At 38.1% G+C, this 18984-nt stretch overlaps 1 protein-coding gene and 1 pseudogene across 1 annotated transcript in view; one reads left to right on the plus strand and one right to left on the minus strand.

Moving 5' to 3' along the window:
• The window catches only part of TAFA2 (TAFA chemokine like family member 2), a 530331-nt gene that overhangs the window by 496607 nt on the left and 14740 nt on the right, over nt 1-18984 (plus strand). The gene's annotated exons all lie outside the window — the stretch shown is intronic.
• Nucleotides 13322-13987, minus strand: LOC110127830 (sentrin-specific protease 8-like; annotated as a pseudogene).

The raw sequence follows: 18984 nt of genomic DNA on the forward strand, positions 1-18984 counted from the left end.
CCACCCCAACACACACACACTCATATACCCCACACTAAAATAAAAATTCTGATTTTTGTGTTTTATTCCTTCCTTCCTTTCTTCCTGCTTCTTTCCTTCATTCTTCCCTCTCTTCATCAACCCCATAAATTGATTTTATAACCCAACAATATGTTTCAACATGCAAGTTGAAAATCATGACTTTAGAAATGGTATTTGACTGCTTCTTGTGTTGGCTGCATGGAAGTGATAGCCACTGCTGACTTGCAAAGATACAAGCTATTGAATAGACAGTTTTCAAGTCAATTCACATTTTATATTTTAAATATTTTTAGTCAATATTTTGAGGTAAAAACTTCACAAGATCTTGTAAAATATAGTTTTCATGGGAAAGAATGCATATACTGTATCTGTTTTTCAATTTAGCAAGTATTTATTGTCTTTTATTGTCAGGTATTATTCTAGGTTCTAGTGCGTGTTGGCTCAGATGGTAAGGAATCTGTCTGCAGTGCAGGAGACTGGGGTTCAATTCCTGGGTCAGGAAGATCCACTAGAGAAGGGAATGGCTACCCACTGCAGTATTCTTGTCTGGAAAATTCCATGGACAGAGGATTCTGGCAGGCAACACTCCAGGGGTTCACAAAGAATCAGACATGACTGAGCAACTAACACTGTGACTTTTCTTTTTTCATAGCACTGCACAGGGGAAGACAGACTGGATCCCTGGCCTCACGGGGCCTAGATTCTGATCAGCTGTGTTGGTTTTTTATGGTTGCCTTAGCAAACTTAGTGATGTGAAACAACATCCATTACTAATCTGTAGCTCCCACTTCCATGCCTGGCTATTTCTCTGCTCTGTGTTTTACAAGGTTCAAACCAATGGATGCTTCATCTTTTCCCAACAGGGCTGTGTGTTTGTTTTGTTTGTTTTTCTGGAGGCTCTAAGGGAAAATCTGCTTCCAAGCCCATTCAGGTCATTGGCAGTTTGGTTCCTTGTAGATGTAGGAATGAGGTTTCTGTCCCCCTGCAGCTGGCATCTGGAAGCCTCTCTCACCTCCATCAGAATGCCTGCTTTCTCTATCACATTGCCTCCTTCATCATCAAACCAGCCAGGGCGCATTGAATCTTTCTCACACTTTGAATCTCTCTGATGTCCCTATCCCCCTATTTCTCCTCTGTCTGACTCTTCGACTTTTAAAAACTCAAGTGATTACATTAGTTCTGCCCAGATAGTCCAGGATGATCACCCTATTTTAAGGTTAGCTGATTAACAACTTTAATTACCTAGCAAAGTCCCTTCACAGAAGTACTCAGATTAGTGTTTCTTTGAATACCTAGGGGACAGGAATCTTGGGGGTATATCTTTAGAATTCTTCCTCTCAGACATGGAGAGACAAAAATAAAGATAAATGAGTAAAGTATATATTAGATGGTGGTAGATGCCATGGGGAAAATAAAGCGGGGAGGAGAAATGGAGAGTGCTGAGCCAAGGGAGCTTGCATACTGCAGTCTCAGGAGATGTGAGGGAAAGCCACATGACTATCTAGAGGCCATGCCTTTCAGGTAAAGGGGATAAAAAGCACGAAAAGCCTGCCATGGAAGCTCCCCTGGGAATATCATATTCAAGAGACAGCAGTGATGTTAGTGTGCCTGAGGGGAGTAAGCAAGGGCAAGTGGTCACATTTTGATTAGAAAGGTAATACGAGGCATGTCAGTATTGACTTTAATTTTTGTCTTGAGCAAATAGAATGAGGAATTTGACATTAGGTGAGTTGGGGAGAACAGGCTTTATGTTTTACATGAAGATCCACTAAGTCTAGGTTATTTAGTAGAAATTTAAATATTTCATAACTTCTTAAATTTGATATTTATTAAGAAGAGTAGGTAAAAATTTGTTTTATCATGGTGAGAAAAATGGAGATATTGAGTGAATTCATACTAGAGAAAATTTAAAATCTCAAATGACGCAGACATTTGCAAAAAGCATTTAAGCAAGTCTGTAGTTACTGTAATATTAAGTTTTAAAAAGAGATGTGGAGAGATGTTTTTTCCTCAATTAGATTTGAATCTAAGGGTAGGGGAATACCAAGCTAGGTGTCCAAGAAGTACCACTACTAAAAGTGACAGTTTAAACCTAGTATTTTAAATTTAAGAGCTGCTTACTTACTTAATAATGATTTAATAGAGCCAAGAGTGTCTTTTGTTATTTATTTAGAGAGTTATTGGAAATTACTGCAAAGACCTTAAACAAATAAATCATCAGGAAATATATTCTAAAAAAAAAAAAAAAACTTGGCCTATATTTTTACAATTAAAATGAGAAATGGACAATATATGTGTGTTTTGAAGTTCCTGTAAGATTTAAATGCTTCTACAGTACTTGGGCCAGGTATTTTTCGTAGGTGTTACTGTGAATATTGTGCTTATAATCTTATAATTAATTGTGAATGTTTGCACATTGTAATGGGAATCTAGTTCAGGCATCATAAAATTTCATTAGCACTATGAGGTTTATATCTTTAGGCTACTGCCTAAACAGTATTCCTGTCTGTTATGTGAGGGCTAAAACTATGTCAGAGATTGATTTTTAATATTAGGGAGCTTGCTATTTGTTCAAAGTTAAGTATTCCTGGGGGACTTCCCTGGTGGCTCAGTGGTAAAGAATCAACCTGCAATGCAGGAAACGTGAGTTTGATCCCTGAGTCGGGAAGATTCCCTGGAGAAGGACAGGGCAACTCACTCCAGTATTCTCGCCTGGAGAATTCCATGGACAGAGGGGCCTGGCAGGCTACAGTCCACGGTGTCACAAAGAGTTGGATATAACTGAGCATAATCAAAGAACAGTGCCTCACAGGACTTGGGAGAAGAGGACAGGAAGCTCAAGCATCTCTAGCTCGTGGAGGTTCTATGCCTTTTTCTTTTCTGTGGTGTATAACAAGCCCTCTATTAAAAATATAATCTTACCTGCATGCATTCTCCCATGGCTCTTTCCCACTACTCCCCACACATTTTCTATGATATTTAAATGCCTGAATCAATGATTTCAGATCCATTTTTATTTTCTTTGCAGAGTATGGTAAAATTTCCCTCAAGTTCAGAATTCCAAATGCTTTGTGCAGAGACAGCTATAGTCTAACTCTCTCTCGGATGAGAGTGAATCCCATCTCCCTCCTGGCAGTCTACCTCTAAATAATGGCCAGTTTGCTGTGAGGTATACAAAAGCAGGGTTGAGCTTAACTCTGTAATGGGTAGACCTCATCTGTGGTACCCATAAAATTTTGGACACCAACTTTCAGTGGGCGAGAAAAAAAGAAGTTTATGTAAAGGATTTTGTAGATATTTCCCTCAAGGAATAGAAGCACTGAGAGTAATAGATGTTAAATTTTTGAAGATATAACATGCAAAAGAAAAAACATTAGACTTGTTCTGTGTGACTACAAAGAATATAATCAGGGACAAGGAATAAATCTCTTGGTGTCAGCTCAAGATGATGTTGAATGGACTGCCTTGAGAAATGGTAAATTCCTCATTTCTGGAAGTCATCAATTTGTGGCTTAAAAGGATGAGCAGAAGTTCAGAGTTAACTAGTGCATTTTACTGCAACAAACACAAAACAGCTTATGCAAAGCCATGGAGGCATAGATGATCATGTCTTACTCCTGGAATTAAGATCAGCTCATGGGGTAATTTCATATATGTGACGGAACCCCTGAGAAGGGAATCACGATGGCCTTTTAATTGCCATGCTAAAAGAACTGGGCATTATTCTCTAAGCAATGGTGAACCACTGAAGAACCTTAAATAGGAAAGAAGGGTCTGATTCACACTTTACAAATCTATTTGGCTACAGTGGTGAATTGTAGGGAACTGAGATAAGGATAACAGTCTCAAACTAAGGGGGGAAAAAGTGATACACTGAGGGTGTCCAGGGGTAGGAAAGGAAAATCAACAAGGCTTAGTAACTAACTGAATACAAGAGGCTACTGAGAGAAAATTCTCTTACTCTATTTCTGGCTTAACCTGTTTGGTAATATTAATTGATAAAGACACAATGAAGTGGAGATACTGAGTGGATAGCTTACTATATAGCCCTAGAAATAAAGATAGAAGTCTAAGAATAATCATCCCTGAAGAGAGTGTTAGTCAGTTGTGTCCGACTCTTTGGAGACCCCAAGGACTGCAGCCCACCAGGCTCTGCTGTCCATGGGGCACTCAGGGTAAGAACACTGGAGTGGGTGGCCATTCCCTTCTTCATGGCATCTTCCCCACCCAGGGATCAAACCTGGGTCTCCCTCATTGCAGGCTGATTCTATACTGTCTGAGCTACCAGGGAAGTCCAATCATCCCTAGATGGTATTGAAATAATTAACTAAGAAGGCTCCCCTCAAAGGAATATGTCGAAAGGGAAGAGCATCAATGATATTTTAGCTGGTAATGTGTAAGGTGCTTGCTAAGAAACACGAAGTGTAGACAGAGAGCTCAGAAAACCAAGAGAGACAAGATTCCAAGAGAACACAGAATGAGACAGTTCCAGAGAGACAAGGCCATCAGTTGATCCAACAAGGACATAGAACCTACAGACAGATTATGTGGCCTTTAAGTTTCTTTCTGGGTGTGATATTTGAAAGAAATACTGGAAGTTCATGATCTGTCAGCTGAATATTACTTACTATCATAATCCTAATACCAGCCTCCTAGTTGGATGGTGTCATGGGTGACACATTATAAACACTGCAGAATGTGCATATATTTAAAACAGAATGAAATGTTAGAAACATTTTTAAAATAAGAGTATGACTCCCTTTAGCAGAACTAACTAACTCTATTTAAGGGAAGCCTATCCATTAGTTTGTTCATTCAGTCTGTAAAGATCAATTGTAGGTCTGTTATGTGGCATGGAGCCTAATATTGTGGTAGGCTTTGGGGATTCAAATTTTTAAAACATCATGAACCTCTGCTGTTCAAGAGTTCATGGTCAGTTGGAGAGAAAGTCAATAAATCACTTTCATGTACAGAAGTGGGAGGACAGAGGTTTGTGTAGATGCCGCTAGAGTGCATGGGCAGTTTAACGTTGCTGGCCTATAACCTTCCTAAAACACATGGACAACAGGTTTTCAGACCATTCAAAGGCAAATTACTAAATAATTTGTCTCCTTAATAGATAGTGACTAGGCACAATGAAAATATATGTTCTGCGATGTCAAGATTTGATTTCATTGTTTTCTACCTTTGCATATGGTATTCTACTACTGTAAGAAAATGAAAATCCATTAGGATGCTTTTGTGACTAGATTCTTTCCTCTTCATGAACTATTCGTAGAGACAACGCTGAGTACTTTCTGGATTAGACTTTTAAATCACTTAAAATTTTTCTGCTAGTTTTAAAATATGAGAGAGGGGAAGGAGAAAGATTTATATATGGGACCATAGTAATAGCTCTAATTAAACTGAAAATAATTTAAAATTTCCACCTGAAAAGAACAATATTGGGGCCTTATAACACTGTACATATCTATTAATGCTTCAAGCTTACAGAAAAATTTAAAAATCTGTAACATATTACTAACAGCAAAATCAGCCATTCAGTTGAAACGTCACCTAAGATATAAAACTCAAATTGCCAAATTAAAGCAAAGAAGCCAAAATCTTTATAGTTTATACTAAGCTAGGGAATTCTATTTATATAATGCTTAATATTGAACTTATTTTAGACAAGAATTATTTAGCTCCTGAATGTACCTCTTGCTGCTGTGGTTCAGTATTATTGAGCTTTTCTCCTATTAAGTTTCGATGTTGGCTTCCTATGATTTATGATGGGATTAGCTTGAAGTCAATAAAGGGCTGTTCTGCTGAGGTTCTGTTTACTGTTGGCTATTTTACCTTTACCTTTTATTGCTTATTCTCTTCTGGTGGCAAATATATTTTACCTTTACCTTGCCTCTCTTATTCTCTTTCGAGCCCTATTAAAGGAATACGAGAAGTAAGAGAGAGAGAGAGAGAGAGAGAGAGAGAGAGAGAGACAAAGTAATCCCAGGCAGTGTAAATTCATATTCAAAGGATATTTGCAAATAATCGAATGCAATCTGTTTTGCAACTTTAAAACACCCTATTCTAGAAAGGACTGTTTGAGTAATCATGCAGAGAGTTGATTTGGTCAGCCTGTTTCTAGGATTCATAACTGAGATGCTTTTATTCTATCTTGAAATAAAATGGAATATTCTCAACAGACACGTTGGCTGACAGATAAATTTAAACAGGTATCATGATTAGAAATCTCAGCCTCCAACTTCAATTATAACATGTGATCGATTTACAAGATTACAGAAGGCAAATGTCTGCCAGACAGCCAACCATCGTTTGAGATTACATTTCAGCAATGAAATCAACTTGTTGAGAGCACCCCTGCATGTATAATATAGATGTGAACTATCTGTCTCCACATTATAATCTTGATGATTTCTTGTATGAGCTATAAGGAAAGTCCCTTATGAATAAACCTTATGGTTAATGGTGACTTTTGACAAATTCACATTTCACCTGTGTAATGGTCTAAGGAGACCCTAATTCAGTGAAACTATATCTCATCACTGTATATTATATCAAAGATATTGTAACATGAAAGAAAAGTGTTCATTATCAATAGATTAAAAATATCTATGGTAGAAGTTCAGTTCACCCTTGAATATTGGGGATTTGAACTGTATAGATCCACTCAGATATTGATGTTTTTCAGTAATACTACATGATCCACGGTTGGTTGAATCTATGGATATGGAGTTGTGTATGTGCAGATTTTTGACTGTGAAGGGGTGGCACCCCTAAGCACTTCAGTATTCAGAGCTTGGCAAACCCATCATGAAGGTAGACTAATTACTGCTCAAAAGGCAAATGACAGCTACAGCTTTCTAGGCTTCACGAGTAGAATGGTCACATTGAGAGAGTCCCTTTCAAGTTCCACTAGAAACAAGTTCAAGACATATTGCAATTGTTGCTAGGTCATCACATGATCTTGATTATTACAAGGCAGTTAAGTATAGGAGCTGTGTGTTCAGAAAGTCAGAAAGTCAAGGGCAAGGTATTGGTTGGTATACGGTTAATCTTATATGTACACTTGTCTGGGCCATAGTGCCCATATATTCGGTCAGACATTTTTGGGAATGTTTCTATGGAGGTGTGTGTGTGCGTCTGTATGTGTCTGAGGGAAGAGAGAAATAGATTTAATTAGCACCAGTAATTCCAAGGTCTCCCCCATCCCCAGGTGACAGCCATCTTAAATGGGTTAAGCTACCTTTTGCATGAAGTCACAGGATCTCAAAACTGTTTTACCTTATTTTCAATGGGGACAGCAAGTTTACGGACTTACAAATGCCATGATACAAGACATTGGTACATTCTCATTTTTTGAAATTATTGGAAAACTGATTTCACAGTTTAAAAGAGAATATACTATAGTATCTAAGAGATCAATTTTAGGGGTAATAACTTAATACCTAATGCATCTGAATCTAGCTATAAGTGACTCGTTTGATTCTTATCTCTGGAATATTTCATTCCACAGTTTCCAAGACTAGGGACAGTTACTACAGGAACTCAAATCAGATGGTCATTCCTAAAGGCTTCTATGAGGCTGATTTTAGGAAGATTTAAATTTAATTGGTGGACTTGAGTAAAACAGATTACCCTTCATTGCATGAGGGTGGGCCTCATGCCGTCAGCTGAAGTCCTAAATGGAACAAAAGACTGAAATTCTCTGTCTTATCAGTCAAAACACCTTAGTGAAATGGAGAGAAGTAATTTACCTGGTAAATAATTCAAAGTAATAATATTTAAGCATGGTCACTGTACTTGGGAGAGGAATAAATAAACAGAGAAAACCTCCATTATGAGAAGAAGATATAAAAAGTACCAAATAGAAGCCACAGGACTAAAGTTTATAATATGTGCTTAGTTGCTCAGTAGCGTCCAACTGTTTGTGACCCTTTGGACTGTAGCTTGCCAGGCTCCTCTGTCCATGGGATTTCCCAAGCCAGAAGAATACTGGAGTGGGTGGTCATTTCCTCCTCCAGAGGATTTTCCCAACCCAGGGATCAAAACCTGTGACACCTGAGCTATCAGGGAATCCAAAGTTTAGAACAACTGATGTTAAAGGTATTTACACCACAGGGGCTCAACAGCAGACTAGAGGAGGCAGAAAAAAGACCGATGAATGTGAAAACAGAACAGTGGGCATACCCTATCAGAGCAGTGAAGAAGAATGACAAAAATAGTCAAGATTAGCTTAAGGGACTTAAGCGACAATATCAAACAGACTAACATTGGCATTATGGGATCCAAGAAGGAGGAAAGAGGAAAGAAAAAAAAAAAAAAGAGGCAGAAAGCTGATTTGAAAAAATAATGGCTGAAAACCTGTCTAACTTGGAGAAGGACATTCATGTTCAGAAAGCCCAGAGAGTTCCTAATGATATGAAAACCAAAGAACCCAATCTATATTCAAACATCATGAGAAACGCTAGGCTGGATGAAGCACAAGCCGGAATCAAGATTACTGGGAGAAATATCAATAACCTCAGATATGCATATAACATCACCCTTCTGGCAGAAAGTGAAGAACTAAAGAGCCTCTTGATGACAGTGAAAGAGGAGAGTGAAAAAGTTGGCTTAAAGCTCAATATTCAGAAAACTAAGATCATGGCATCTGGTCCCATTACTTCATGGCAAATAGATGGGGAAACAGTGGAAACAGTGGCTGACTTTATTTTTTGGGCTCCAAAATCACTGCAGATGGTGACTGCAGCCATGAAATTAAAAGACGCTTACTCCTTGGAAGGAAAGTTATGACCAACCTAGACAGCATAGTAAAAAGCGGATATATTACTTTGCCAGCAACGGTCCATCTAGTCAAAACTATGGTTTTTCCAGTAGTCATGTATGGATGTGAGAGATGGACTGTAAGGAAAGCTGAACACCGAAGAATTGATGCTTTTGAACTGTGGTGTTGGAGAAGACTCTTAAGAGTCCCTTGGACTGCAAGGAGATCCAACCAGTCCATCCTAAAGGAGATCAGTCATGGGTGTTCACTGGAAGGACTGATGCTAAAGCTGAAATTCCAATACTTTGGCCACCTCATGCAAAGAGTTGACTCATTGGAAAAGACCCTGATGCTGGAAAAGATTGAGGGCAGGAGGAGAAGGGGATGACAGAGGATGAGATGGTTGGATGGCATGACCGACTGAATGGACATGAGTTTGGGTGGACTCCGGGAGTTGGTGATGGACAGGGAGGCCTGGCATGCTGCAGTCCATGGGATCATAAAGAATCAGACATGACTGAGTGACTGAACTGAACTGAAAATGTCAAAATTAAAGACAAAGGAGAGAATCTTAAACACAGCAAGAGAAAAACAATCTGTTATGTAAAGAAACCCCCACAAGACTATCAGCAGTTTTCTCAGCAGAAAAATTGCAGTTAAGATGGAGATGGCATAAAATATTCAAAGTACTGAAAGAAAAAAACTACTATCTAAGAATACTCTACCTGACAAAGTTGCCATTCAGAATTGAAGGAATGGATGAGTTTTCCAGACAAGCAAGAACTAATCAAGTTTGTTATTAAATTGGCTTCACAAAAAAATATTAGTGACCCCTTTAAGTTAAAAAGGAAGGGCACTAATTAGCAATAAGGAAACACATAAAAAGTATAATTCTCACTGGTAAACGTAAATATGTAGAGAAGGTAATGAATTACTTAGAAAGCTATTATGAAGAATGAAAGATAAAAATGTTTTGTAAAAATAACAATAACAATTTGTTAAGGGATACATAAGATAGAAGGATGTAAAACATAACTTCAAAAAGATAAAACGTGGTATGGGGAATAAAACTGTAGAGCTTTAGATTATTTGTGCTTAAATTATTATCAACCTTAAATATAGAGTTATAAATGTAAGTTGTTATATGTAAGCCTCATGAGAACCACAAAATAAAAACCTAAGGAACAAGAAAAATCTCTAACGACCTAACTTTACCCCCTAAGCACCTTGGAGAAGAACAACAACCTAAGCCCGAACATAGTAGAAGGAAGGAACTCACAAGGATGAGAGGAGTAAATGAAAAAGAGACTAAAATATAATATAAAAGATAAATGAGATTAAGAGATGGTTCTTTGAAAGGGCAACTAAAATTAACATTATATATATATACACATATATATATATCACCTGTATAAAAAGAAGTGATATCTTTATATATGCCTAGAGGATGTTTTTCATATGTGTAGTTTGGCATTCTGTGTAAATATGGAGAATTTTTTACCCTGTATATAGTTCCTATCAATAGATATAGCAAAACGAAATCAAATCTGAATCATTATTTACTAAGCACTTGTTGAACATATATTCCATGCCAATCGTTGTATTAGGAACTGGATATCCAAAGACAAATATAGTTGCAATGTTTCTGCTGAATAGAGAGGTCTCTTCTAATTACATATTTTCCTATCTACAGTAAAAGTTTTGACATGTATTTTCTGATCTCTTTAGGCTACATTCTTCTTGTTATAACTATCAGATACAAGATTATCTTGGAAAGGGCAATCTTCTAATAAGATAGGTAAAGCAGACAAGTAGTTAAAAAAGTTGTAATCTTAAATCATCTATGTCTAAGGTATGTGATTTTTGATAAGAAAAAAAAAATCTGTTAATAACACTGAAGAAAATAATATCACTCCTCTTAGTTATACCACATACAACAGAGCTAAGAAGTAGATTCATAAAAACACTGTGGAGCTCTATGCCTAACTGCTTAGCATAACATGTAAGCAAAGAAGCTTTGTTTTTTGGGAGGGGAGTAAATAGTCTATGTTTAATTTAGTAGGACTTTTACATTAAAAAAAAAAAAAATCACTAATTGCTGAAAACTCTAGGAAGGATCCCGGATCCTTCTATTAGCTTTGCCTTAACCACTCTCAGTGGATACATTGTCCAGAGTTTCTGTCTGTCTGTCTGTTTTTTCATAAGGGATCTCATTTGCTTCAGTGAGAAACGTTGCTGTGTTCCCTTGAGAATCTCTTCAGTGGTGGTGTAATGATTTGGACACCAACTGTCTAGAAGTTAGATTGCTGGAGTTCACATCTCTGTTCTGCAACTCAGTAGTTCATGGCCTTGAGCAAATTGCTTTACATCTGTGCTCCACAGCTGTGGGGTTGGGGCAACAATTCCCTTACCATAGAGTTTCCTTATTTGGATTAAATGGGTTAATATTTGTAAAGCACTTAGAATAGCTCTTGGCCAAGTGCAAGGGCGATATGGCCTTGTTAAGTGAAATATATGAATCGAGCAAGTTACTAATGGACTCAAAAAGTGGACCGGTTTTCTCATAACTCAGACATAAGCATTACTATTCCACAGGAGTCAGTCTTGTTAAATAAATACTGACACAGAAATTTCTCAAGACTTCTTTTACCACCTCCATGCACATTTAAACAAAGGTTTTAAAGAAAAAACACAAGTTCCTTGTAGTTGGTCTGTCTGTACTCATTCCGTCCCCTTTGGATTAGCTACAAAAATTCATCCTGAACCATAGAGATGGAGTAAGTGGATTCCAGTGCCTGTAATAGTCACAGGCTCTGGGCCTTTCCAGGTACCTATTATAGATAGGATAGATAAGCCTAGTGGGAACTTCAGTATTAATCAATTGTAAAGATATCTTTCCCAGGTTTATGCTGCAGGAACTGAAAAAGTTTCTCCTTTGGTGGCTTTTCAGCAACTTCTTTTAAGGATTTCTTGAAGTTACAAAGTAAAGGTGGCCTTCCCCCCCTCTCCCCTCCTCCCTCCCTGCCTATTGCAGTTGTTGACATTAACTTCACTGATACTTTTGTATTCACAGATGCATTCAAGGAGGACTCACAGCAAGTATCCATTTATGGTTAAATTGTTAACTTGAAAGGGAGGGATGTGATGTTGTAGTTTACATGCTGGGTGTGGGGGGTTTCTTTTTTCTTTTTTTCATTTAAATTTGTTGCAGTTGTTGGCCTATAGCAGTGTGAGATGAGATTGGTTGCTGCAGTAGCAAAGGACTGTTTTATTGAGTGTGGAGCTCCCCTTGCCCATTCTGCTATTGCTAATACAACATTAATGCTCTCACTAAATCACAAAAACATCAAGTAGAAGCTGACACTGGAAGTGTTTATAGATATTCAGCAATTAGCAGAGGCCAATAATTCCTATTTATGGAATAACAAATAAAACTTAAGTGATTTTTTTAACCTCAGTATACTTCAAACAAAATATGTTACACATAAGTTTTTGATCTTAGGAAATAAACTGTGTTAGATCTTATGTCCATAATATACCTTCTTTATAATTTATCCTCACTCTAGTATAACCTTTGAAAATAAAGTGGACTTGGCACAGGAGATGCATAGCATTGAAAGGACAATCATATTATCAAAGAGCCAGAAATACATTTACACTTAATGGCTTATTATGTAATTAGAGTTCATATTTTATAACAGTGGAATAACAAGAATAATCTGGAGTAGCTAGACATGTTTTTGTTTTTTATTTTTCTTTTTAGAAATAGTAGTATTTCTTTTTATTCTTGGTTCCACATTTCAAAAATTACATTGTCTGCATTTTGAATTAAGTGAAAGAGTTGAGAAAGGTCACTTTTTCTCCTTTGTATCTCAGAAATAAACCAACTTTTAGTTAGTTTCAGATGCAAAACAAGAGGTCCACCACAGACATTTATTTCAACAGAGTTATTTAAGATTCCCCCTTTCTTAAAGTGCTCTAGGAATCAGATGGGTGACTATGGGCTAACACCATCTTTATCAAGTATTGGCAAAGGTTATAGCTGGGGAAGCCTTTGCTTGTTGAATGGAAGAGGTATCACAGAACTGAGCAACTGATAATACTTCGATCTTGAATTAGGTTAGGTCTTGATCTGCTTCTAGCCAGTTGATCTCTTGAAATATGTGGGCTGCGTGGTAAGTTTTGGTTGCTCTATGATTTTCTTCTTGCTTCTAGATTTCATATATTCTCAATTTGTTTTAGAGATCAATCTTTTTTCTTTGGAATAAACCAGTGTATATAAGGGAGCCCAAAAGGGAATTAATCAGTTTTGGTGCATATTTTGAAGACATCTTTACAAAACATATTGCTCAAAGTTAGGGTTAAAGTGACACTTTCCACTAGGATATTGCAGAGGACAGCATTCCTTCGGGAGAAAGTAAGCATCCTAAGCATTCCTCTCCCAGGCATCTTCCCTCAGGCACTGAGACTGCAGCTGTCCAGTACATGGAACAGACAGAAGGAAGAGGCTTCAAGTCAAGTATATTTCAACAGCTAATTTTTATCCAGTCTGGCAATGAGATCTTTCCATTCTTCTCTCTTCTTTGTGATGTATGTAGGAATAAGTAGCTGCAGTAGTGATTCTGGCTGTTGTCTGAAGAAGTTCTGACACAAGGCCTCAAGTGTTACATTTTACGTACATCCCATAGTCATACCTGTTTTGTTGAGCAGGGGCTTTCTCTTACACAAAGGCCAGTTTCCTTTTCTGCCTAAGAAAGTCTCTAGTTTCTCTGCTACCTGCTTTGTATGGAATGAGCCACTGTTACTATAAGAATCGTAATGAAAAAGGCCATTTTTATCTCGCAGATAAACCAAAAAGCTCCAGTGGGTTCCCCCAGCTGTGTGGTTGGAATTATCATTGATGGCTAAAAATATAACTCTCTTATTGGGGAGGTCCAAGGGTTCAAGGAACATGGCAATCTCTGCTGGGCTGCCCGTGCACTTGATGAACTGAGCGACTTCGGGGCTGATGGAGCAGACGTGGTCAGAGCAGTCCTGAAATTGACTATAGGCAAAGTACTCAAAGGCTAACCCAATAACATGGACATTGAGCCAGCTTGCAGAATCCAGTAGTGAGATGTCTAATTGCCACAGTAGACTGTACATGTAACTCAAGACTACTGGGTCCATCTCGTATTGACCAGAGCTGCTCAGAAATTCCAGAAGCTGTTTTGGAGCTCACCACCCTAACAGCCTCCAAGCAGCTCTGTACTGGCTGGAAAAGCAGTGCTATAGTCTCAAATCCAGGGGTTTCTACCCCCAAATTGTGACATTCCTCTCTAGTCCTATAAGGCAGAGGTCCCCACCTCTACTGTAAAGTTAAGGAGAAAAGTTTCGGCGGGGCCACCTGAGGATGATGAAATGAGGCCTACACTTAAGTTTTTGAAAAAATTTATTTTCAAGTACTGAATCAAAGTGTTTGTTAGGAGTTATTGTGTTCTCACACAGGCATTATTGCATTTAACCTTCACAGTAGTAGGATGAGATAGGGATTGTCTCCTTGTATAGGGAAGAAAAAGCTAGTGGACGTGATGGAATTCCAGTTGAGCTATTTCAAATCCTAAAAGATGATGCTGTGAAAGTGCTGCACTCAATATGCCAGCAAATTTGGAAAACTCGGCAGTGGTCACAGGACTGGAAAAGGTCAGTTTTCTTTCCAATCCCAAAGAAACACAATGCCAAAGAATGCTCAAATTACTGCACAATTGCATTCATCTCACACACTAGTAAAGTAAAGCTCAAAATTCTCCAAGCCAGGCTTCAACAATATGTGAACCATGAACTTCCAGATGTTCAAGCTGGTTTTAGAAAAGGCAGAGGAACCAGAGATCAAATTGCCAATATCCGTTGGACCATTGAAAAAGCACGAGAATTCCAGAAAAACATCTATTTCTGCTTTATTGACTATGCCAAAGCCTTTGACTGTGTAGATCACCACAAACTGTGGAAAATTTTGAAAGAGATGGGAATACCAGACCACCTGACCTGCTTCTTGAGAAACCTGTATGCAGGTCAGGAAGCAACAGTTAGAACTGGACATGGAACAACAGACTGGTTCCAGATCGGAAAAGGAGTACATCAAGGCTGTATACTGTCACCCTGCTTATTTAACTTTTATGCAGATTACATCATGAGAAATGCTGGGCTGGATGAAACACAAGCTGGAATCAAGATTGCTGGGAGAAACATCAATGACCCCAGATATACAGATGATACCATACTTATGGCAGAAAGCGGAACAGAACTAAAGAGCCTCTTGATGAACGTAAAAGAAGAGAGTGGAAAAGTTGGCTTAAAGCTCAACATTCAGAAAACTAAGATTATGGCATCCGGTCCCATCACTTCATGGCAAATAGATGGGGAAGCAGTGGAAACTGTGGCTGACTTTATTTTTTTGGTCTCCAAAATCACTGCAGATGGTGATTGCAGCCATGAAATTTAAAAATGCTTACTCCTTGGGAAGAAAGTTATGACTGACCTAGATAGCATATTAAAAAGGTCCATCTAGTCAAGGCTATAGTTTTTCCAGTGGTCATGTATGGATGTGAGAGTTGGACTGTGAAGAAAGCTGAGTGTCAAAGAATTGATGCTTTTGAACTGTGGTGTTGGAGAAGACTCTTGAGAGTCCCTTGGACTGCAAGGAGATCCAACCAGTCCATCCTAAAGGAGATCAGTCCTGAGTGTTCATTGGAAGGACTGATGCTGAAGCTGAAACTCCAATACTTTGGCCACCTCATGTGAAGAGCTGACTCATTTGAAAAGACCCTGAGGCTGGGAAGGATTGAGGGCAGGAGGAGAAGGGGATGACAGAGGATGAGATGGCTGGATGGCATGACAGACTGAATGGACATGAGTTTGGGTGGACTCCGGGAGTTGGTGATGGACAGGGAGGCTGGCATGCTGCGCCTCATGGGATCACAAAGAGTTGGACACGGCTGAGTGACTGAACTGAACTGGTAGGGAGGAAATCTGAGGGGTTTTTGAGAGTGAAATAACAGGGCTGCACAGTTGACAAATAGCTACCTCAGGATAAGCCCCATGCCTGGTTGATGTTCTTAACCCCATGTTCTTAACCATTGCTTATAATTACTCCCTGCCTAATTCTCTGAAAATCCTAAATTCATCATTTTCCTCATAATCATCATCAGTAGATGAACATTCATATGAGTCAAACATATAAAAAATTATATTTTAATTGGGAGAAGTTGAAGTTCACAAATGATTGCCTTTTCCAAGTTTGGGCAACATTGGGAAAGTTCCATCATAATAGAAATTTTGCTTATAAACTAATATACATAACTCCCAAAGTTCAGTAAATGAACCCTATACTTAAGAGAATGTGTCTTGAAATAGACATAGATTTTGTAAGAAACCTATTTACCTTTTTATTATAGCAAATATTTTATCTTAAAAGTAATAGTCTATGTAACAGCTTTAATTTTATTCTCAGAGTTCATGACCTTGGATTACAATACTAACTAATAATATTGTAGTCAATTTTTCACATTACAACCTCTATGTCTCATTTTATGATAGAAAGGTTGAAGAACTTAGTACAGAGCTATATCTAGGAACCCTTCTTCAATGCCAGCCTTAAAAATTTATTAGCAATTTCATGTGATTTAATGGGTTTCAGAAATGTTTTATGCTTCAAGGTATGTTCCCTTTTTGCCTGAATTTCAGTGGCTGATATTTTTGTATCAGAGAGTCATTCATTCATAGCTTAAAGATTTCAACATTCAGGAATTATTTACCAAAGTTCAAATTTCCACAATAAGGGTAATTACTCTATATAGGTGATAGTAGAATTTATGGTCCATATGAGGCCTTATTTCCAGGGTAGACCCAATAGGAAGTCAGGATGACAGGTGTAAATCAGGATTATCCAAGGCAAGCTAGAAAATATAGTCACCCCAAGTATAAGCAACTTAATTTCTATTCTGAGCATTAGATGAAAGTAAGTTTGAAGAGAAGACTTGGCTTAAACATGATTATAATGCAGAGGTACGATGCAGGTAAATACCAAAGTAAATCTTAACTGTTACTTAATTTGTTGGATGACTAATCAACACCAAGTTCATCATTAAAACTGATCCCACATAACTTGACTTTCACTTTTAGTAATGGATATTTAGTAATATGGTCAAGGTACCCCTTTCTTCTTTCTTTCCCCCAAAAGGAGATTGAAGAATTTGACAAAATATAAGGTTGTATACCTGGAGGCATCGAAAAGTTCACAAGAAAGGGGGAGGGGGGAGAAGTGGTGGTGAAGAGCAAGAGAGATTAGTCCAGTTTGGGAAGTTACTAAAGCCTTGGAGATCACTGTCTGTGTTAGGGAACAAAAGAAGGCAAGAGGAGAGGAAAAGGGAATCTAGAATAAGTGAAATAAATAGCAAGTACTTGGTAGTTATTAACCCATATTTGTCAGTAATTATACCAAATCCCCCAGGCCTGAATGACCCAATTATTAATAAAACGCAAATACAATGATTGTCAATCTGGATCAAAAAATCAAAACACAAGTATATGTTATTTAACAGGAGTGCCTGTTATATATAGTGCCTCTGAATTATAAAAATAAGGGAAAACTGAACTTTTTTTAAAAAAAACAGAAAAGATACACTATGTACAAACTATTCTAACAAAAAGTGATACAGTAATACTAGCAATAAAGAAGAATTTGTGGCAAAAGTTCCTGTTAAGGAGGGATATTTCCTAATAAAAGGTTTAATTCCTCATGAAGAAATCACATAAGTGGCTTTCTGCATACATTATTGCTTCATGCTACTTCCCTTTCTACTAGAGTTAGTAAAAATAACATTAAGTTCTCACTATTATCAAGAAGTATTATAAGCACTTAACACATGTTAGTTCACTTAATCCTCACAAACACCTCATGAGATAGTCATGATTATTACCTTCATTTTACACATGAGGAGACAGAAATGAAAAGGTTGCCCAAAGTTTCAGCGCTAATAAGCAGTGGAGCTGGGATGAAATGCAGGCAATCTACCCTTTAAGTTATAAGAATAAATATTTGAGTAGAAGAGCCTAAATGGACCAAATAGTTTTTGGCTTTCCCTCCAGTACACATTTCAAATGAGTTTGCCATGGATGGGGTGGCACCTAAGATATTCTTTCACCTGTACTTCAGATATTAGTTTAGCTGCTTTTCCATCTCTTTCAGAAGATTCTGAAAGGAGAGATATGGTACTTTTTCTCCTGACTGAACTCACATTTCTCTTTAGCTTCAATAGCTCAAGAACAGCTGAATAGTTAGAGGGAGGGAACATAGCTTTAAAGCTTTTCTTGTAGACATGGAAAACTAAATGCTACAATGGAGGGATGAGTGACCTTCTTGTTTCTAGATTGGTTCTCTATACTAGGAGATGTCTCAGTTTAGCTGCAGTGGAAGTGAATGTAAGTCACATTATGCAGGAATTCTTTGCCACCAGTTGGTGGAAACCACTCCCCGGGAAAAGCTTCTGTTGCTTGCCCTGAGTGTGTGGACACACTCCCTCACTACCCTCCTCCTTAAAACATTGCAAGCCTTCATTGTCTAAACAGAAGGAACAGTAGTGCTCCAAGTTATGAGAATAAATATTTGAGTAGGAAAGGAGTCCATTATGAAAAGAGGTCATCATGGTCTCGCTCACGTGTGTCCTTAGGCTCTCTCCAGGTCCAGCTTCCAGGAATGAGGCTTCTAGAGGGAGGAGCATACAGGACCATGTGTGTTTCTGACGTCAGTGTGATTTCTTTTTGTGCCCCGACGAGAACGAGGGTAGTATCTGCATTGCCCACTTTTATCCTAGAAACATAGGAGCGATAACACTTGTGGAATAAACAAAGAAATAGATGAATGAACAGATGAACAAACGTCTGTGACTTCATCTGCTACCACTCTCCTCACTGCTTATTCCATTGCCACCACCCTGCCCCTCCTACTGTCCTTGTCTCCGGACATTTGCACATGCTGTTCCTTCTGCCTGAAATGTTCTTCCTCCAGATGCCAGCTCGATTGGCTCTCTTATCTCTGTGGGTGTTTACTGCAATTTCACATTCTCAGCATGCCTTCCCCCTCTAACTGAACTTGCATATCCCTGCCTCAAAAATCCTTCTCTTTCTCTTGGCATGGCCTAACATACTTTAAAATTTTC

The sequence above is a fragment of the Odocoileus virginianus genome, chromosome 24, assembly GCF_023699985.2.
Source record: "Odocoileus virginianus isolate 20LAN1187 ecotype Illinois chromosome 24, Ovbor_1.2, whole genome shotgun sequence".
Classification (NCBI taxonomy): domain Eukaryota; kingdom Metazoa; phylum Chordata; class Mammalia; order Artiodactyla; family Cervidae; genus Odocoileus; species Odocoileus virginianus.